The 23,367-nt window shown below is 40.2% G+C and overlaps 1 protein-coding gene and 1 pseudogene across 1 annotated transcript in view; one reads left to right on the top strand and one right to left on the bottom strand.

The window, feature by feature from the left end:
- The window catches only part of GIPC2 (GIPC PDZ domain containing family member 2), a 327,817-nt gene that overhangs the window by 184,326 nt on the left and 120,124 nt on the right, over positions 1-23,367 (bottom strand). The gene's annotated exons all lie outside the window — the stretch shown is intronic.
- Positions 7,791-23,367, top strand: part of LOC123794907 (E3 ubiquitin-protein ligase RNFT1 pseudogene) — a 35,681-nt pseudogene continuing 20,104 nt past the window's right edge.

Below are 23,367 nucleotides of genomic sequence, written 5' to 3'. Positions count from 1 at the left end.
CCATGGTAGAACTCTGAGAAGTGAGTGTAAGAGACACTGAGAGTTGCCCCCAATATTTATGCTCGCCTTTATCCACAGCTGAGCACAAGACCACTAAAAATAAAGACTACATTTCCCAGGGGCGCCTGGGTAGCTCAGTCATTAAGCGTCTGCCTTCGGCTCAGGTCATAATTCCAGCGTTCTGGGATCAAGCTTTGCATGGTCTCCTTGCTCAGCGGGAAGCCTGCTTCTCCCTCTCCTACTCCCCCTGCTTGTGTCCCCTCTCTCACTGCGTCTCTCTCTGTCAAATAAATAAATAAAATCTTTAAAAAAAAAAAAAAAAGACTAAATTTCCCAGACTTGGGACACCTAGGTGGCTCAGTAGATTGAGCAACTGACCCAGGCCATGATCTCAGGGTAGTGAGATCAAGCCCTGCCTTGGGCTCTACACTCAGCAGGGAGTCTGCTTGAGATCCTCTCTGTCTCTCTCCCTCTGCCCCTCCCCCAACGCTTGCAACTGTGCACGTGCACTCTCTCACAAATAAATAAATAAATCTTAAAAAAAAAAAAAAAGACTACATTTCCCAGCCTCCTTTGCAGTTAGGTATGCACATGTAACTAAGTTCTACCAATGGGGTATAAATAGAAGAGTCACCTTAGCAGCTTCCAGGAAGCTTCCTTAACAGAGAGCTGATGCATACTGTTAGCCCCTTTATCTTTGCCTCTCCTTTCTTCGTACTGAAACAAAGATGCTGCTGTCTGAAGGCTGAGGACCACAGTCAGGATACTTGAGCAGTAAGCTGGAAGGAATTACCAGCCCTAAAGACTTTTATAGCAAGACTCACTTGAGCCCTGGACTGCTCACTGCCTGACTTACATGAGAAACAATACACTTCCATCTTGATGAAACCACTATTATTTGGAGGTTTTCTGTTATTTCTGAACCTAAGCCTCACTGGTACAAAGAAGGTTTGTACTTAGGTAAGTAAGAAACAGTCCCCAACTTTAAGAATTTTCATAAACTTGAGAAGGGTATGAGTGGTATATATATAACTATAAATTTGTACAAAACATAAAATTATGAGTGTTGTAAGATCAAAATATTATCATTGAGGCTAGGAACAATAAAAGGGAGACAAATCACTTCTGTTAGAAAATGAGGGAAGGAATCATGGCTCAGGTGACATTTCAGTTGGGCCTTGAAAGAAGAATTGGTATTTAAGAAATGAAAATGGGAAAAAAGACAAAACAGGCAGAAGAAACAGCATTACAAAGCATGGAAGTAGAAAAGCATGGACTGTATGCAGGGAAGGTTAGGTGATTCCGTTTAACCAGAGCACAGGTCATAGATCGTGATCCTTACTGATCATCCAATTGATCTATTTTCTTCCCCAGCTGCATTTTTTTTTCACATCCTTTGTTATTATCCGATGCTCTATTACACTGATTATATGCTGTTTATTTTCTAGAATAACTAAAATTGCAGTTCTCAAACATTTTGGTCTCAGGACCACGTTACATTCTTTTTTTTTTTTTTTTTTTAAGATTTTTATTTATTTATTTATTTGACAGAGAGAGACAGCCAGCGACAGAGGGAACACAAGCAGGGGGAGTGGGAGAGGAAGAAGCAGGCTCCCAGCGGAGGAGCCTGATGTGGGGCTCGATCCCAGAACACCAGGATCACTCCCTTAGCTGAAGGCAGACACTTCACGACTGCGCCACCCAAGTGCCCCTGGTACCACTTTACATTCTTAAAAATTACTAAGGGCCAGGGTGCCTGGGTGGTTCAGTCCGTTAAGTGTCTGACTCTTGATTTTGGCTCAGGTCATAATCTCATGGGTCATGAGATTGAGCCTGCATTGGGCTTCATGCTCAGCAGGGAGTCTGATTGAGATTCTCTCTTTCTTTCCCTTCCCCTCCCCCAGCTCACTCTCTCTCTCTCAAATAAATAAATAAATCTCTTTAAAAAAGTACTAAGGGCCCCAAAGAGCTTTAGTTTATATAGGATACATCTATAAATACCTGCTGTATTAAAACTGGTAGAAAGTTTTCGTTATACAAGATGAATAATTTCTAGAGATCTGCCGTACAACATAATGCCTATAGTTAAGAACACTGTATTGTTGCACTTAAAACTTCTGTAAAGAGAATAAATTTCATGTTAATTGTTCTTACCACAAAAACAGGGGAAGGGGGGCATGAGGAAACTTTTAGAGGTGATGAATATGTTTATTACCTTGACTGTGGCAATGGTTTCATGGATATGTGCATATATCCAAATTCATCAAATTATATACACTAAACATATGCAGTATTTTATATATCAATTATACTTCAATAAAGCTGATTTTGAAAAAAAAGAATTTTAATTGATAAACTTTAAAATATTTATTAATGCATTTTAAAATAACAAAAATAAACCCATTACATGTTACTATAAATAATATTTTTATGGAAAAAAAGTTTTCAAACAAAATCATTAAAAGAATAGCATTGCTTTATATTTTTTCAATCCTCCTTAATTTCTGGTCTAATAAAAGACACCTAGATTCCCACATCTGCTTCCACATTCAATCCACATTCAGTCTGCTGTGATACCACACATCAGGTAGCCCTGGGAAACCTCCCTATATACACATAAAAAAATGAGAGTCAAAATGACAAATAACGTCTCAGTATTATTATGAAAGTAATTTTCACTTTGCAGATACCTTGAGTGCGTCTCAGAGCTCCTCCAGACCCCCTACTACACTTTGAGAACCACTGAACTAGAATATAAACTCGGAGAGGGCACAGATTATGTTTAGTTCACTGTTATATTCCCAGAACCTAGACCTGGCTTATAATAGGCACTCAATACCACTTGTCAAATAAATGTATGAATGTGAGGCCATATTGTGAAAGACATTGAGTGCCAGGCTAATGAGTTTAGAAATGACTTAATAGACAATGGAGAACCAGTAGAGGTATCTGAGCAGGAGAATGTAACAATCTGATTAATCTGACCATACCAAAGAGGATGGGTTGGAGAGAACAGCACCTTGGAGACAGAGGTGTCAAGTAAGATGCTCTTGATCTAGTCTTGGTGAGAAGTAATGAGGTTCTGAAGTAGGATGGAGATAATACAAACAGGAGGAGGATAGTAGTGAGAAATCACTGGATGAAGCATAGTAGCCCTCAACTGGAAATCCATGAATCTAATCGGACTTAACTGTCTGTGTGATCTTCGCCAAGTCAATCAACTCCTTGTTCAGTTACACTTTCCTCATCAGTAAAATAAAATACTGTATTAAATATGGATCATCTCTTTCTTTTCAACTATTCAATTTGCAGAGAATAGAGCTGTATCACCAAAGTATTATTTTTAAATGTCACAAAATCTTAATGTCTTATTGCTAATTATTGCTGCATTTCCTGATGCTAAGACTAGTCATTAGCAAGGCTCTTTAAAAGTAAGATTAGAGAATCAACATTAAACTCCAATGTTAGTTAAAGTGCTTGCTTGGGGGAAAAAATATCATTTACTAAGGAGGTCTTTTAATTTAATTAAATCTCAAGCAATTCCTATGATGTAGTTGGGTTTTTTCCACATTTTTCCAACCAGGAGGTATTAAGAAATATACTGAAGGTCACACATCTTGGAGTAAGTAACAAAGTCAGGAGTCAAACAGATATGTCTGATTCTAAAACCTATGATCTTCCCAATATATAACACTACCTCAAAGAAATTGAGACGTTGCTCAAATTTGGATATGTTGTTATCAGTTTGGACGTCTGGATTAACAAGAAAAAAATATGACATATCTGGGATCAAACTAATTATCACCTTAGGTTTTTTTTTTTTTGGTTTTTTGTTGTTGTTGCTTTGTTTTAATTATCACCTCAGTTAATATAGAAATAGGAAATCCAATTCTATAAGGTTAACACGACAGGAAAAATGACTATATCCAGATAATTAAAATGTATTAAAAAACTGTGGGCAAAGATGGAGGAAAGAGTAAAGAGCTTGGAAAATGTTGAGGGAAACACAGATAGAAATAAACAGATCATCATCTCATCAGATTTTCAGACCTGAACATATCACTGAGAAAGAAACAGGCTCTGTTCTTCATCATTTCTTTGTTCATCTTGGCTGAAGCAAATTAAGGTCATCCACTGGGGGAATAAATGTGATGTGCTCTGAGGTATTTACCAAATCAGCAGTGGCACAAGTAGTTCTGCTAATGAAAATTATTCCAGCTGTCTGACTCAGACATCAGCTCAGATTTCAACTCCCTGAGGCTATTTGCTTGAAAGGATTTCATAATGATTTTCAAGAGAGCATTTAAAGTTTGTATTTCATCTCAAGGAAAGAGAAGTTGTGTTGTTCTCTGCTTCAAATCAGAAATGTGCTTGACTTTGTAAAGTTTGCATAGCAAGAATACTCACCTATGGTCTCTTAAAAATTATCCCTCATGGCATTTCAGTCCTCTTGCCCCATTTCCCAGGAATTGTTGGAAGACCAACTTGGCAACCTTTCGTTACCTACTTCTGTGGTAGTATATTCTCAATTCTATTCAGAGCTTATTATTCTTTTGCAATATGCTGAGATATATCAGTAAGCCCCTGGTTGTTATTCATTTACTCAATAAACTTTGCTTGAGAACCTACTATGTGCCAGGCAGTGTGTTTGGTACTATGCAATGGGGAGATAGATAAGTAGATAAATATTTCATTGATGTGCTCATATTATCAACAAAATGAGCAGCCACTATGTTCCCGGTGTTCATGTTAGATGCTGGGGATACAAAGATAAAAATCTGCTCTTCATCAAAAAGGTCATACTATCTGGGTAAAGCAAAGATAAATTCAAAAGAAAAAAATAAGTAAAAATCAGGAGGAAACGAAAAGTAAAAATCAGGAGGAAACAACCACTCAGAAATGATCTGTGTGGAAATGAGATGACTTTGCCCAAGATAAACCTATTCCTGTGGAGATGAGATGAAAGAACATGAAGAAAGCAGTAAGGAAGACTGAAAATGGGCAGGTGAGAGGAGCAGTGCCCCCTGAAGCTCTGCCTGGGGAATTAGCAGCCAAACGATGTCCCCCATCTGGTTGAGGAAACAGGCCAACCAAGGTCACTATGTTCTCCTTTGAGATTTTTCCTTGAGTTGCATTAATGCTGCAAGATTAGCAGATTGTTTACATGACAATAGAGCCTGGGTATTGAGGGTTGGGGATGGAGGGTAATGGTGGTTAGTAGCTGTGTGTAAAATTATCCTAACATAATTATTCTGGTGAGAAATACCAACTGCTTTTTGGACACATCATTTTACCCATTTACTTTTATTCCAACTCAGCACCACTCTTTGTTTACTAAGCTTTGGGTTTGCATTGACTTCCAATTATTTCACTTGAGTAACACTCTTAATTAGTATAAGCATGAATCCTTTATTTTCCCTGAAACACTGCCAAGTTCAGCTTTTCCCTCAGCAAGGGGAAACTTAATTAACATTTTGCTAATTTCTAGAACTGTTTCAATTTGCCCTTCTCTGGGGTTTCTACCTGCTCAGAGAAGGCAGGAAAATGTTCATAGATAAAGAATACAGTAGATGAGGCATAAAAATTAACATGGAACTAATCCAATTCTCAGGATGATTCAGAAAACCAAGACTGTTTTGGAAATTAATGTGGCAGGTTATATATGAAGTATCAACCCATAAATAGGGGAAGGGGAGCCATGAGATAGCCCTGTAATCCTTTTGTTTATCCTGTAGTTCCCACCCCTCTTTAAACTAACCCTGGCCTCTGCTGCCTGAAAGCTAGACCATAGATGAAATGCAAATAGGAACAAAAGAAGTTAATTTTTAGCTTTAAAGCTTATTGAGCTGAGGTCTTGCCATATGCAATAGATCTGGAAGAGTACTTAACCAGTCTTCTCTTCTATCCCTCCCCCAACCACCAATGAGGAGAGCAAATAAAACTTTTGTGGATTGGAGGGGGATGGCAAGGGTTTGATTAAAAAGGAAAAGAATTAGAAATGATATGAGAATCCTATTCTTTGCCCACCTCAGCCAGGACTTGGAACAGGACCTGAAACAGAGCTTAGTGAGAAGCTCTGTGCCTTGCAGGCCAGTGGCTATAGAGGAGAATGGTAGACTGCATGACAAGGCTGGAAAGAGCCCTGAGGTTCCTCCCAGCCCATGAGTGACACAGCAGAGCATCTAACATTCCATGACCCAGACTCCAAGACAGACACAGACGTCAGCAGACAGAGAGAACTAGTGCCCTGGTATAGTCTGAGAGTCTGAAGATTCTGAGACTTCTGATAGATTCTCAAGATTCCCACTCCTGTGTCTGCCCTGTATGCTTCTTCTCCTTGAGTATGGGTAGCACATGTGAATATGACAAGACTTTACAACTATGATTAGGTGATCTTATATGGCAAGGGTTAGGAGAGTTTGAGGATGTAATTAAGGTGCCTAATCAGCTGACTTGGAGTTAATCAAGCGGGAGATTATCTTGGGTGGGCTGACCTAACTAGGTGAGCCCTTTAAAGGCCCTTCCTTATAGGGAGAGATTGGAAATGAAAGAGAGTCTTCTCTTGGCCTTCAGCAAGCAAAGAGCCATGTAGTGAGGAGGGCCTTTTGAGAGGGCCACATGGCAAGCACCTAAGGGACCACTCTCTAGAAGCTGAGAGCCCTTGGCTCTTGGCTGACAGCTAGCAAGAAAATGAGGACCTCAGTCATACAACAGCCAACAGCGTGTGTGAGCTTAGAAGTAGATGCTTCCCCAGAACCTCCAGGTGAGAACACAACCTGGCCAACCTTTTGATTTCAGCCGTGTAAGATGCCGAGCAGCAGGCCCAGGTAAACTGTGCCCAGACATCCGACCCATAGAAATTTTGAGAGAACATGCGACTGTTACCTTATACCATTAGGTCTATGGTCATTTGTTATGCAGCAATAGAAAACTAATTCACGCAGCCAGGAATGAGAGGATGCGGGATTGGACCTGAGGCGAAGGACTGGATGGGTAAAGGGTAACAAGTCTGTGGATGCCAGCATGGATGGGGACACTGAAGGCTCAGCAAGACAAGCACTTTCTCAAGAGACAGCAACAAAAAGCTGAACACATTTGGCTGAGGCACAGAAATCTCGCACTTATTTGCAAAGGCACTTGCACCTCTCCCCAAGCCAAGTTTAGCAGCAGTGTTAGAGGCAAAAAAAAGCTCTGGAGGGAGGTGTTGCAAGTCCTATATTTGACTGAGTTAAAACCTGAAAGGTATAAGAAAAATGCCAAAAGTGTCTGAGTTTATTTCTAAATGGCTGGATTAAGATTTCTGGCTCAGGGGGTGCCTGGGTGGCTCAGTCGGTTAAGCGTCTGCCTTCGACTCAGGTCATGATCCCAGGATCCTGGGATTGAGTTGCACCTGGAGCTCTCTGCTCAGCAGGGAGTCTGCTCCCTCTGCCTCTGCCTGCTGCTCTGCCTGCTTGTTCTCTCTCTCCCTCTCTATCTTTCTCTCTGTATTAAATAAATAACTAAATCTTTAAAAAAAGAAAAAAGATTTCTGGCTCATGCTAGAAATTTTTGAGTATGGGGGGAGGGAGAAGTTTCATTTTACACAGTCTAGTTTGTGGCATGTGATGCCCACTTCCACCACCACCATCTTCTAGCCGAGTTTTGCATCAATAAGCAAGGCCATCCTAGGGAAACACAGAGGCAAGGGTAAAAATAATCTCTTCTCTCCAATACCTTCTCTCCAACCTAAGGAAACCAGTTTAAGATGAACATCAAGGCCTTAAAAAGTTGTCTGAGACTTCCATGGTAAAATGGTAGAAAAAAGCAAGAATGCAGACCCCTGCCCACACTTCAAACCTAACAAAATGAACACCAGATACATGTTAAAAACCAGCAGCACTCAAAGGAGAGAACATAGCTTCGAGGCAGCATTTGACATAGGAACTAGACAAAGAGAAATAGAAGATTCCAGGAATGGAGGTATGTCTCCTCCCCCTGCATGCTCCCCCCACCCCCATCCAGAGCCCACCCACACTCCTCAAGCAATCCATAGGACAAAAGGCGAGGTCACCAAGTCCTGCGAAAAGTTCACCAATTTCTTCAATGAGGAAATAACTAAATGGAGAGGGAAAATAGCCGCCAGGAAAATACCCAGGAGACCCCTTAACAAGAGAATCTTCTTCACTATACGCTCACCATTTTATTCTTTCTAGCCAAAGGAAAGCAAGCAAATGAGGATTCTACCCAAAATGCATAAATAACATCAAAAAAAGCTGTAAGAAAGATAAACCAATAGAAAAATGGGTAAAATTCACAAATGTCTCAAGAGAGAAAACAAAAATTATAAATATGTAAAAAGATGCTCAAACTCATTAGCAATCAGCAAAATGCATTAACATCACAATGATATCTTATTTTATAGCCAATAAATTGGTAAACATTAAAAGGCATGGCAAGGGGCGCATGGGTGGTTCAGTTGGCTAAGCGGCCGACTCTTGGTTTCGGCTCAGGTCATGATCTCGGGGTCCTGGGATCAAGCCCCAAGTGCGGCTCCCTGCTCAGCAGGGAGTCTTCTTCTCCCTCTGCCCCTCCCCCCTGCTTGTGCTCTCTCTCTCTCTCTCTCAAATAAATAAACAAAATCTTTTAAAATAAATAAATGAATTTAATGCATGGCAACAACAAGCATGGATAAAGATGTGAAGGAATGAAGGGGTGCCTGGGTGGTTCAGTTGATTAGGCATCCAACTTTGGCTCAGGTCCTGAAAATGAGCCCTGCCAGGCTCCCTGCTCCAGAGGGAGTCTGCTTCTCCCTCTCTCTCCCACTCTTTCTGCCCCTCCCTCAGCTCCTGCTGGAGTGCACACGTTGTGTGCAAAATGGGTAAAAGGACTCAAAAGGTACAAACTTCCAGTTATAAAATAAATAAGTACTGGGAATATAACATATAGCATGGTGAGTATACTTAGATTAAAAGGAAAAAAAGGGCCTTGCAGGAGGTCCTAGCTTTGATGTATTCCACACTTCCCTTCGTTGCTCATGATCAGTAAATGCAGGGGAACACCAAGTGTCTATGGTAAACAAAGACATGTTATGGAGTCTCTGGAAAACCCTAATAAAAGAATCACAGCAAAGACCCCTAGGGTCCTCCACTGCTGATAAACTACTCACCTTTTAAGAAACCACTCCTAGCTTGCTACTGGGCCCAGCTGAGACTAAATGCTTCTGCAAGATTCCAGCTGCCCTTCACGAACCAGGTGCTATTTGATCCACTGTTTCAGTGATCTACTGCTGTGTAACAAATCACCCTGAAACACAGTGTCTTCAAGCAACAAGCCAGATAACAGAGTGCTCTATGCAACGATCAGAAAGGAAAAATACACTCAAATGCTGACTTTTAAATACCCTCATGATTTTTAAATTATATTCATAGATTTTAATAATTTAACCAATGAGTACCTTCTGCCTCACTGTGCAAATAATTTCCAGATTCTTATGGACTTACTTATGTATATGAACTGTAGGAATGGGGAACGACAGGAACTATAGTAATAAACTGTAATAAGAACTAAAGTCTTTACTATATAAATCCTCACTTGCCCAGAATTATGATACCCAAGAAAATTTTGGAACATGGTTATACTGTAATCATAATGTAAATGCAAGGCCGTGTTACTGCTTATTCTCAAGTGAATCCTTATTAGGAAATCGACCTGACAAACGCTGGCTGCAGAGAAAGATGGCAAATACATCTAGCCTCTCCAGCAGTACTCTCTCAGCTGCATCTTCCCCCAGATAATCACAGAGATGGATCTCCTGAGAGTGCATTTTAAAGAAAAGGAGATAAATGGAATTACAATAACCAGACCTGAACAAATGACAGATCTCCTGGCTCCCACAGATGAGCTATATACCATCCTATACATATATCAATATCTGGAGGCACATTCATGCTACATCTGTACAGCCAGACATTGCCAGACAACAAAATAAACCAATTTATACAGCTTCTGAGCCCCCAACTACTACCACCAAAAAGAAAGAAGAAAGAAAGAAAGAAAGAAAGAAAGAAAGAAAGAAAGAAAGAAAGAAAGAAAGAAAGAAAGAAAGAGTCAGTCTTTGGTGAGATTTCCATTTAAGATTTAGAATACTTAGCCAGTTTTCAAAAATGTCCCCAAACACAGCAGCCCCCTAAATTTCCAGGGTAAAAAGTAAACAGTTCAGGGACGCCTGGGTGGTACAGCGGTTAAGCGTCTGCCTTCGGCTCAGGGCGTGATCCCGGTGTTGTGGGATCGAGCCCCGCATCAGGCTCCTCTGCTATGAGCCTGCTTCTTCCTCTCCCACTCCCACTGCTTGTGTTCCCTCTCTCACTGGCTGTCTCTATCTCTGTCAAATAAATAAATAAAATCTTTAAAAAAAAAAAAAAAGTAAAGAGTTCACTGACATTTCTCTCATCCCATAAAATCAGCAGAAATTTTTATTAGTCTGTAGGTAAATCTTATCCAGCTCTAGACTACGACCAACAGAAGTTACATACCCATTTAAACTATTTCTACTTCAAGCTGATGAAAACAAGGTCAAGGTTTCAGTCCCCTGGTGGATCAGGCAGTCTCTCTGTTCTCTGAGCAGTGTTGGACCCTCCAGGGAGCAACCTACAAGTACTATCAGAACTTACCTCATTGCCTTGCTTGCTTGGCTCCTCGCATGGCTCCTTCAAGGACCAGACACACAGCAATTCAGAGCCTATTCTTCACTACTTGACCCACAATTTACCCTCCTATTCTTATTACTAATTGTTAAACTACTGATTTCTTTCTTGGCTCAGGTGTGTGTTTCTGAAATGTTTTGTCTCCCAGCTCTCTCCCAGAAATAAGGAATGGTCCTCTCCCCTTCAAAATCTCAGATCCTGCACCCTTTTCCTGCTTAGCATCATGATAACAGCATTTTCCACACTGTAATGTATTTGTAGGGCTCCCCTTCTACATCATAAGACCCTGGGCACCACACTCTGTTCACTTTGGTGAACTCAGTGCTAGCATAGGGCCTGATATATGACAGTTTCTCAGTCAAGGTTTTTTGAATGGATAACCTGACTTCTTTTTTTTTTTTTAATTTAATTAATTAATTTATTTATTTATTTGACAGAGAGACAGCCAGCGAGAGAGGGAACACAAGCAGGGGGAGTGGGAGAGGAAGAAGCAGGCTCCAGCAGAGAAGCCTGATGCGGGCCTCGATCCCATAATGCCGGGATCACGCCCTGAGCCGAAGGCAGATGCTTAACGACTGAGCCACCCAGGCGCCCCCTGACTTCTTGACTATAGCCCTGGATTGCACTTTTGAATTTAGCTTCCAACCACACTTTCTTCCCCAAGGTCAGAACCTTTTACTTAAATGCTGGCCTAGACTTCCCTTAGTTGCCCACCCCAGCTGCAGAGCCTTCGGATCAAGATAGCGTGACATTCTGCTGCTCCCTCTAGCTACAGCCAGCCTTGTGCTACCCAGAAATCCTTCCTTTTATCCCAAGAGAATTAAATGCATCGTTGGACACAAAAGGACTGGGGAGAAGAACACAGATGAACCAGTGAAAATCTATCTGAGCTCTTTGAAATACAGTTCTAAGAGGGGCCACCTGATCTGCCAAAGACCACATACACAGTTGAGCACCTACCAAGTGACGGGAACTAGGCAATGCTTTAACACACATCCCATTTAACCCTGTTCTATGGGTTCTGTGAAGAAGAATTATCTCCATTCTACAAATAAGAAAAGTAAGATTTGACCAATTAACCAATTAACCAAATTTAATTAACCAATTTAACCAATTAACCAAAGATGACATAGCTCAGTAAATAGCAGAGCTGGGATTCAAACCCATGTCTGTCCACCCATGTCTGTTTCCACTATACCGCTAAGCCATAATTCAGAGGTCATAAAAACTGGGCTTTACCATGTATACCTAATACTCTTGAAACAATGAAAAACATATCTTCAAAACAGAAGACACTAAGACTAAGAAAAGAGTAAGACTTGGTAAATAAGGGGGAAAATCCTTTGGTCAAAGGAATTTGATGACAGTTAAGATAGGCGTAGCAATGCAAAACACTCTAACTCTTGATGAATTAGATTAATGATGGTACAACATGTTAATGAATCATGGTAAGATTTAAAATAATTAGGAAAATCAGACTGGCCTTCATAAATAAGAACCCCTGATTCTGTTTAAAACCTACTACTATATGAACAAAAGAACACTACGTAAGAACTAAGTTAATTATAAAATTGTAATAGCTTTTCCCACCCTGCTTTTTCAAGCACACAAACTGTCTCATTAGTCGGGAGTATTAAATAACCCAGGCCAGAAGTGACCAGCACGCAAATAACCGTGCAACACAGAATGTTCTCCTACAATCAGATGACTGAGCAAGATTAATCAGAGAAAGCATTTTCACTTTCAGATAATCTTCAAATACTTACCTAAAGTATTTAACTATTTCCTTGATCAAGTGACAGATAGCAGTACAAAGTTTACATGAGAGGGGAAAAAATGATGTTTTAGAAAGACCCAGAGTTTTAATATATAAATCCGGGCTCCCTAATGTAGTCTCAAGTCACTTCGGATTTGCCTCCTCTCCCCAATATCACTTCCCCCACTATCTGACTGCCTTGATTTATTACCAGCATTTTTTTTTAAAAAAAGCCCACAAATCCACTTACTCAAGCATTCCAGTCGCACTGACCTTCCTTTGGTCCCTCAAATGTGCCGGCTCTTCTACTCCATCTGCCTCAGTTTCCCCAACAGATTCCTCACTAGGCTGCCTCCTCATTCTCCGGGTCGCAGCCTAAGAGTGTTACATTCTTGGCAAGGCCTTTCCTGTACCACTGAACATGAAGCCATCTCCTGCACTATCCTGTCTTGCCCTACCCATCTCCCTTCCAAGCACCGGCCACTCTTCAGAAAGATACGTTCCTGTGTGAGATTACTTAAGACTCTCCTACACTAAAGCCATGAGGATAGGAACCTTGCTATTTTGTTCACCACTGTTTATCCAAGATCTGCATAGTGTCCAGCAGCAGCTTCTAGTAGGAACGAGAAAATATTTGCCAAGAAGCGGATATCCACGTGTCAAATTAAGGGGAATCATTTGGGATAGAGATTTCAATGTAGGAGTCATTGGCTTACTGATGGTATCTGGAGCCATGAAGCTTACATTACAGAATGTTCCTGAAATGTGTGTAAAATATTTGTCTTCATAAATTGCCTATTTTAAGGGCAGCTGGAGAACTTGGTATTTTCAAGGACGTTGTGAATCATTTTGTAAAGAAAATTACACTACATTTTATCTTTTCAGTAAATCTCTTGGTCGGTGTTGGAATTACTTCACGCCAAGTGCAGTTGCATCAGGTGAATAAAGTTATACCTAAACCCCCCCAAAATATTTGCTAAGTTAATCAAAATACATAATATCCCTATGTGTCTCATCAAGTGAGTCCTCTATGACAAAAACACTATCCCCAAATACACCTTTTCCATTACATAGTGACTGGCTCTAAACAAGTGATCCCTTCCAGTCCTGCACCAATTAAGGTGGTTTTATTTAAATCAAATATTTTCAGAAGTCTTACTTCATATTTCCACCCATATAAATTACCATTTGCTAAAACCTTAATAATTCTGATAATAACTGACTTGAATCCATATGTGACTTTTTAAAGCAGTACTTTACATATTCTGAAGCTATGGCTTGATGTGTTTTTAAGATTTTATGTCAGAGAGAGAGCGCGCGCGCACAAGTGAGGGGAGAGGCAGGCAGCCTGACATGGGACTCCATCCCAGGACCCTGGGATCAAGACCTGAGCCGAAGGCAGACGGTTAACTAGCTGAGCCACCCAGGCACCCGACTGACATGTTTTTAAAATTATTTTTGCAGGATATCAGAAAACGTAATGCCCATACATGTTCGATTCATTCTTTTCCAAAGCCACCTTCTTCAAAGGAAACTATTTATTGTTTAGGTTGTACAACCATGTCTGCCATTTTAGAACCATCTGATTCTGTCACAAGAGGATTTCATTGAACTGCTACCCTTCATCCTCTCTAATCAATCCACCACCAACTCCTGAGGTTTTGCTTCCTAAATATCTCTTGAATCCATTCACTCTTCTCCGTCTCTACCATTTCCACCATGGCACCTCCTCTTCTGGCTGGGGAGTACTGCAGGTGCTCCCTGCTGGCCTACCTACCTCCACACTGGCCCCTCAATCCACTTCCCATAGCCAGGAGGTTCTCGCCAGGCTCTGCTCTTTCTGGCCCTACCGTACCATGCCAGTCTTCTTCTTACACCCACTCTCCCTACTGTCCAAGCACGGTGGCTTCAGACTCACCCAGACACTGCCTGCTCCCTCCCACATAGGCCCTTCACCTATGCTGTTCCCTCGACCAGTACATTCTTCTTCACCTCTTTGTCTAACTCCTCCTGTCCTCCAGATTTCAGTTCAAACTTCACTACCTCAGGGAAGGTTCCCTGGTCAACGAACTCGGTCAAATCCCTGTGATGCCTGAGGAGGACCACGAACCTCTACTCCAGAGCCCTCTTTACAGTTGTACGAGTCAGTTCCTGTCTCTACCTTTAACAAGGCTGTAAGCCCATGAGACAGGGCTTGCATTTGTTTACTCTCCTTCCCCCAGCAATTAGCCCCTAGTTAAAATATTTTTGTGTGATCTATTACTCCCGTTTTAAAAAAAGGAAACAGAGGCTCAAAGAGGTTACATATTTTGTCCAGTGCTATACTGTTCCTAACTGATAAACCTAAAATTTCAAACCCAGGTTCACCTAAAAGGCAAAATGGCATGAACAATATGATTACATCTTGTTAGGAAAACAGACACAAGTGGTCCAGAAGTGGAAGATAATATGCAAATACAAGAAAAATTATGTTAAGGTGGTAAGACTGTAAGGCGCTTTTTGTTGTCAGCTGTTGGGTATTTGTGGGTTTTTTTTTTTTTTTACTTTTTTTGAAATTAAAAAAATATATATCATTCTAAGAGTTTAATGGCCTTTCAGAGCCACTTTCTTCCACCTGTGAGCCAAGCCATCCACTTAGCAACCACTCCTGCTACATATCAGGTGCTCCCCCACTCTGCTTAAGGCTAGCACGGACCACTGCTGGATCCCAGCCTTCTAGACCCCTTTCAGTGGGTCTCAGGACAGAGATGACTGACTGTGGGGCAGGCCATATATCCTTTTATGGCCCTATCACTGGATTCTCCACTGTACTGATATTCGACTTTATTAACAGGTTAGCTATAGCCAAAGGAAATTATAATGTGGAAGACAAATGTTTTTAACCATATGGTAAATAAGACGGCCATTAAAATCTAAAGGTAAAGCATAAAAGTTAAAACTCTTCACAGTGCTGTCCCATTGGTCACATCCTAGTTTCTAATCTTGCTCCCTTGTCTTCAACAAACCTCCCAGACTGGGACTCTCCAACTCCTTTTGGATGACCTCACCCTCTCCCCATTAAGAACTGATCTTGTTCTCACCATCTTTTTAAGACCATACTCTAGCAGTTGTATTTATATGGGGTCCTCCCTGCTCTGTTCCCTCTTATCCTTCCACAAAATGCCCATTCCAGAATGTCCCATTCCACCAACTCCTGAAAAAGCATGACTCCTCCCAGGCTCCCCCCAAGACACAGAACAAGGAGTTTCAATAATCACAATGCCCCCACCCACCCAACCCCATTAAGAACAGTGATGTTGTGCAAATAGCTAAACAATAAGAGAAAATGCCTCCCCACCAAAAATCGGTCTTGTTCTAGGAGACATCCTCCAGTTCTCTGTCCACCCCAGCTCTGAGTAAGCTGTAAGATAATCACTCAACAGAATATTTCCCTAAATCTGAGTTATTCAAACTAGAATATCATCACTGGGGACTACTTTACAGCCATTCAGGGTAGGTTTTGGCAGCTCATGCCTGGCTTTTGGGAGTCTTCCCACCACTGTGAGAGGCAATTGTGCCTTCTCATACTTCCTGATCATCCCGTGGTTAATTACTGGCTCAAAAACATAAATATTTACCTCTCAATGACAAATACTAAGTGTCAGAGTAAATATACCCCAAATCTAGACAAAAGATGTCTATTGGTTTTCCCATGCATATAATCTGTTCCTCTGTGTGTCCGCAATAAAGACAGCAACTTGAGTTATTGTAAAGAATTCTCCCTGTCATCCTCTTACTTTCATCCTATTCCCTGGGGCTTACAAATGAATAAGAAACAAAAGCCATTAAAAAGCCATCTACCTCTTGTTGGTACTCTTTAGCTTAACAAATCTCCAGATGAAACCATGAAATTAAAATGCTTTAATTTAATTTATGGATCAAGTTTTTGAGACAGGTACTCCAGCAGTCTGTCAGTTTACATTTCAACTGAATATATAGAATCTTAGGTTGGCATCGATTAAGTTATCTTCCACTAGTAGTTTAAAGATGACATTCCACTTCCTTCTTTAATCTATTAATGCTGATTAGAAATCACTCTCAGTCTAATTGTCTTTAATACGTACTCTGTTTCTTCTCTCTGGAAGCCTTTAAGATTTTTCTCTGTCCTTGATGTACAGGTGCTCCACAATGCTTCCAGATAGAAATTTGTCTTTATTTATCTTGATCAAGACTGATAGTCTCCTTTAATCTGAAAATTCATTCTTTTTTCAATTCTAAAAATTATTAGCAACTTCTTTTCACATTTTGCCTCTTTCTCATTTTCTCTATTCTGTTCTTCTTGATCTTATTAGATATATATAGGAAATTTTCAGTCTAATTTCTCTCAGATTTCCTCTCTGTATGCTATATTGAGTGATTTTCTCAAATCTATCTTCCAAATTACTGTTATATTCAACTATGTCTAACCTACTATTTAACCTATTAAGTTTTCATTCCAATGTGTCATATTTCCAAAAGTTCTACTTAGTTCTTTTTCTAATCTCCCAGCTCATTTTTCATATTCTCTTGTTCTTCTATCAGCTTTGTTCCTTGTTTCTTCTGCTTAAAAATGTTAAATATATTAAGTATAAAGTCTATTTTAGATAATTCTATTAACTCCAATTCTTGTAGCATTAATTCTCTTATTAGTTGTATCTGCTGGCTCCCCTCATGGGTGATTCCTTTCCTTGTGGGATTTGCCATTTCTTTTATCTTCAACAGGGTTGTTTCTGTGGGAGTCCCATGTATGATTTCTGGTCATCTCTAGAAAACAATTTCCCATTTGTCTCTGCTGAAATTCAGTTTTTAAATCAGTGTATATGTTAATTTTTCAACTTGGCACCCACAAGAATGATAAATCAGGATGCTACTCCCAGCTTTCCTGGGCTGGTGAGCCCCATTTGTCTAGTCCCCATTCAGTGGGTTGGGCACAGTTCTGGCTCCATGCAGTGGTCTCAGTTCCAGTTCCCTATCTTGTACAGTCCTGAGACCTCATCTCCTGACTCTGTATGAGTGTTAAAACTCCAGACCCTTGCCCAAAATGACTTAATCTGGATCTACCACTCCCAAGTTCTTCAGCTTCACTATGTACCCCCTTGCCACTCTAGCTTTGCATTTCCTCTACATTTCTTGCCCTGAAGATTTCCATTTTTTTAAGACTAGCTCCATTTTTTAACTTAAATTATTTTAATTTATATTATATTTCCATTTTTCAGAGTGAAATGCTTTTTCCTCACCTTCAGCATACTGTATTAGCCAAAAATTTTTCCATAATCTCTGTTTATGTGGAAAGACAGTGTGAGGATTAACCATTCTCAAAAAATAAACGTTCCCTACAGTTGGAATTAAATTTTGTGGAGAAAGAAAGAGGAAGGACCTATCCCTGAGTGAGTAGGTCCCAAAGCTCAGGTTGAATACTTTATATCTCAAACCTATGTAACCCTGAACATAAATGAAATACTTTGTCCTTCATCACAGTCCAGCATAACCAGGGGCTGTCAACCTAGACCCTCCTAGTTGTCAAAGTAGTAAATATCCCAATGACTGCAACATATCCAGGACTATTAAAATTGCTTTCAAAATGCAGGAAAAAGGGGGGGCAGCACCTGGGAGGCTCAGTCAATTGAGCATCCAACTCTTGATCTCGGCTCAGGTCTTGATCTCATGGTCATGAGTTCAAGCCCCATGTTGGACTCCATGCTGGGTGTGGAGCCTACGGAAGGAAGGAAGGAAGGAAGGAAGGAAGGAAGGAAGGAAGGAAGGAAAAGAAAGGAAAAGAAAAGAAAAGAGAAGAGAAGAAAGGAAAGGAAAGGAAAGGAAAGGAAAGGAAAGGAAAGGGAAGGAAAGGAAAAGGAAAAGGAAAAGGAAAAGGAAAAGGAAAAGGAAAAGGAAAAGGAAAGGAAAGGAAAGGAAAGGAAAGGAAAGGAAAGGAAAGGAAAGGAAAGGAAAAGGAAAGGAAAAAAATGCTGGGGATTTTTACTATCCTTTGTCATGAAGAATTTAGTCATAAAAACAGAAGCCACACTAGATTTTTGAGTAAGAAAAAGTATAATATAGGGAAATAGAGGTTTTTACTACTGTTGGAAAGCTGGGGATCAAAAATCAAGAATGTCAAGTCTGGACATCTCCAAGTGCAGGGAGTTCAGACACCTGCAGCAACAAAAGAGGCAAACTTCAGAAAGTTGCTGTTGCTGCTGAGAGTAATCACCAATAATCCCAGGACAATATTCAACCACCATGAGCAAAACTCACACCTGCCAACTGCTAATGACTGTATGCCTGCTACAAAATAATGGCTTCTTTCCTTCCACCTTCTAATTCTCAGTTGAGATGGGCTATAAGCACCTAAGGAAGCTACAGCAACCGATTGACCATGTTGAGACAAACAAAAGAGAGAAGAATAGTTTGGGATGGAGATGGTACAAAATGTGTAAGAGAAGGGGCTGCAATACTAACTATAGCAATAGTGACACTAGCCTTCACACTAGAAAACATCATATGGAAACTCAATGCATGAAACAAAAAGCGCAAGTCAACTGTTTTTTCGCAGATCTTTTCATGTGCATATAATGTGGTATCAAGGAACTACGATACAGACAAACCTAGAAAAGAAAGATGAAAAAGGAAAATACTTTGACAACAACAATGATAACTAACATCTACTGGAGACTCATTCTGTACCAGACTGTGTGCTTAGTGCTTTACAAATAATAGGAGTTAATTTGGGTCAAGAGTATGAATGCTAAGAAAACATTTAAATGGATAACATTACTCAATGCCCAGTTTTTTTTTTTTCACATAACAAAAATTAACCATAATTTACTGACAGTGACCAATACCTAGGCTATATTCAAATTCCTCTGAAAATCTAAAAATGTATTTTTTTATTATTAAAAACCAGGATTTGAAAAGATTCTATTCATTTCATTAGGCAGTTATGTCCCTTAAGTCTTTTCAGTCTTTCTTTCTTTGTTTTTCCCCATGCCATTGACTTTTTGAGGAAATGAGATCAGTTTGTAAAATATCCCACTCTCTGGATTTGAATAATGGATTCCACAGAGTCATTTTTTTCCCTGTTTCTTTCTTTTTTAATTTAAATTCAAGTTAGTTAACATACAGTATAGTATAGGTTTCAGGAGAATTTAATGATTCATCACTTACATATAATACCCATTGCTCATCACAAGTGCCCTCCTTAATACCCATCACCCATTTACCCCAAGCCCCCTCAGTATCCCTCAGTTTGTTCTCTATAGTTAAGAATCTCTCATGGTGGGCTTACGCCAGTTAGAATGGCAAAAATAGACAAGGCAAGAAACAACAATTGTTGGAGAGGATGTGGAGAAAGGGGATCCCTCCTACATTGTTGGTGGGAATGCAAGTTGGTACAGCCACTCTGGAAAACCGTGTGGAGGTCCCTTAAAAAGTTAAAAATTGAGCTACCCTATGATCCAGCCATTGCACTACTGGGTGTTTACCCCAAAGATACAGACGTAGTGAAGAGAAGGGCCATATGCACCCCAATGTTCATAGCAGCAATGTCCACAATAGCTAAATCGTGGAAGGAGCCGAGATGCCCTGCAACAGATGACTGGATTAAGAAGTTGTGCTCCATATATACAATGGAATATTACTCAGCAATCAGAAAGAATGAGTTCTCAACATTTGCTACAACATGGACGGCACTGGAGGAGATAATGCTTAGTGAAATAAGTCAAGCAGAGAAAGACAACTATCATATGATTTCTCTCATCTATGGAACATAAGAACTAGAATGATCAGTAGGGGAAGAAAGGGATAAAGAAAGGGGGGGGTAATCAGAAGGGGGAATGAAACATGAGAGACTATGGACTATGAGAAACAAACTGAGGGCTACAGAGGGGAGGGGGGTGGGGGAATGGGATAGACCGGTGATGGGTAGTAAGGAGGGCACATATTGCATGGTGCACTGGGTGTTATACACAACTAATGAATCATCGAGCCTTACATCGAAAACCGGGGATGTACTGTATGGTGACTAACATAATATAATAAAAAATCATTATTAAAAAAAAAAAAAAAAAAAAGAATCTCTTATGGTGGGGCGCCTGGGTGGCACAGCAGTTAAGCGTCTGCCTTCAGCTCAGGGCGTGATCCCGGCGTTCTGGGATCGAGCCCCACATCAGGCTCCTCTGCTGGGAGCCTGCTTCTTCCTCTCCCACTCCCCTTGCTTGTGTTCCCTCTCTCGCTGGCTGTCTCTAGCTCTGTCAAATAAATAAATAAAATCTCTAAAAAAAAAAAAAAGAATCTCTCATGGTTTGCCTCCCTGTTTTTCTTTAAGATCTTATTTATCTATTTATTTTGAGAGAGACAGAGACAGAGAGAGAGAAGTGCACACGTGTGCATGCAGACGGAGGAGCAGAGGTGGAGGGAGAGGAAGGGGGAAAGAATCCCAAGCAGGTTCCATGTTGAGCATGGAGCCAGACTCAGGGCTTGACCTCTGACCCTGAGATTATGATCTGAGCTTAAACCAAGAGTTGGAGGCTTAACTGACTGAGCCATGAAGGCGCCCCTGCCTCCCTCTCTGTTTTTATCTCATTTTATTTTTCCTTCCCTTCCACTAGGTTCATCTGTTTTGTTTCTTAAATTCCACATATGTGTGAAATCATATGATATTTGTCTTTCTCTGACTTATTTTGCTTAGCATAATACACTGTAGTTCCATCCATATTGTCGCATATGGCAAGATTTCATTCTTTTTGATGGCTGAGTAACATCCCATTGTATATATAAACACATCGTTATCCATTCATCAATCGATGAACATTTGGGCTCTTTCCATAATTTGGCTATTATTGATAGTGCTGCCATAAAAATTGGGGTGCAGGTGCCCCTTTGAATCAGCATTTTTGTATCCTTTGGATAAATACCTAGTAGTGCAATTGCTAGGTCATAGGGCAGTTCTATTTTTAACTTTTTGAGAAACCTCCATACTGTTTTCCAGAGTGGCTGCACCAATTTGCATTCCCACCAACAGTGCAAGAGGGTTCCCCTTTCTCCACATTCTTGCCAACATCTGTTGTTTCCTGAGTTGTTAATCTTAGCCATTCTGACAGGTGTGAGGTGATATCTCATTGTGGTTTGTGGTTTTGATTTGTATTTCCCTGATGATGAGTGATGTTGAACATTTTTTGATGTGTCTGTTAGCCATTTGTGTGTCTTCTTTGAAGAAATGTCTGTTCATGTCTTCTGCCCATTTCTTAACTGTATTATTTATTTTTTGGGTGTTGATTTTGATGAGTTCTTTAAAGATTCTGGATGCTAGCCCTTTATCTGATACTCCAGTTCCAAATATCTTCTCCCATTCCGTCAGTTACCTTTTAGTTTTGTTGACTGTTACCTTCATTATGCAGCTTTTTATCTTGATGAGGTCCCCATAGTTCATTTTTGCTTTTGTTTCCCTTGCCTCCAGAGACGTGTTAGTAAGAAGTCGCTGCAGCCAAGGTCAAAGAGGTTGCTGCCTGTGTTCTCCTCTAGGATTTTGATGGTTTCCTGTCTTACGTTTATGTCTTTCATCCATTTTGAATTTATTTTCGTGTATGGCACAAAAAGGTGGTCCAATTCATTCTTCTGCATGTCGCTGTCCAATTTTCCCAACACCATTTGTTGAAGAGAATGTCTTTTTCCATTGGCTATCTTTCCCTGCTTTGTCAAAGATTAGTTGACCACAGAGTTGAGGGCCCATTTCTGGATTCTCTGTTCTGTTCTATTGATCTTTGTTTCTGTTTTTGTGCCAGTACCATACTGTCTTGATGATTACAGCTTTGCAATACTGCTTGAAGTCTGGGATTGTGATGCCTCCTGGTTTGCTTTTCTTTTTCAACATCACTTAGGCTATTTAGGATCTTTTCTGGTTCCATACAAATTTTAGGATTGCTTATTCTAGTTCTGTGAAAAATGCTGGTGTTATTTTGAATGTAATGCCCACAGTTCTTACTTGTCAAAGCATTATTTTAATTCTCTTTTAGGCTGTGCCTGAGGGGTTTAGAATCAGAAGCTATTCATGTCTACTAAGAACAAATTTAGGCCATGGTTTATCCCACACATTGTTGTCACAATTTGTTAGGTGGAGATGGAAACCCACAAGCCTATCACTTAGAAACTAAGAAAGAAAGAAAGAAAGAAAGAAAGAAAGAAAGAAAGAAAGAAAGAAAGAAAGAAAGAAAGAAAGAAAGAAAGAAAGAGAAAGAAAGACAGACATTCATTTCTGGAGGGAAAAAAAAGAAAGAAACTACAAATCAGCAGAGAATAGCACTCTACAAGGACAGGAGGATCACAACAATTTGACAGTTCTGCAAAGACACAGTCCAGCACACTTTGGATAAGTGCTTCAGAGCTAAAGTCTTCTTAAAAATCTCCCTCTAAATGCCCTAACCCTTAGTTTCTTTTAGGTGGTGGAGCAGTCCCAAAATAACCATCTTCCAAGGTGAAATTTATAGTATAAACAGTCATGAAAAACAAGAATGGCATATAATTATAAGAATAGCTGAGGACAACAAGAAGGACTTTGTTGAGCTTTGTTCATGGCAGGAGAAACAGTAATGGGACCTCTTGGGGACAGAGAGTATACGTTCATTCATTCCATAGATATGAGAATAGATATTAAGTAACAGGCATTACAATAGATGATGAAAATGCAGTGATAATGAGACACTGTCTCTGTTCACAAGGGGCTTACACTCTAGTATGGTAGGAAGGCATAAGATGTGACAAAGGTAAATTGAATTATTTGTCTACTGTTTTCTTTCTATAAAATAAAAATGGGCTTTGTTCTGCATAGGGCCTGTCATGTCTAATAGCTCTTCTGAGATAAATTCTCCAGCATGACATTGCAGATGGTGCAATCACAGTTAGTCTTGTTTTGCATCACAG

This window comes from Ursus americanus, chromosome 12 (genome assembly GCF_024610735.1).
Source record: "Ursus americanus isolate L20-20 chromosome 12, mUrsAme1.1.p, whole genome shotgun sequence".
Taxonomy (NCBI): Eukaryota; Metazoa; Chordata; class Mammalia; order Carnivora; family Ursidae; genus Ursus; species Ursus americanus.
This window is presented reverse-complemented; position numbering and strand designations above follow the sequence as displayed.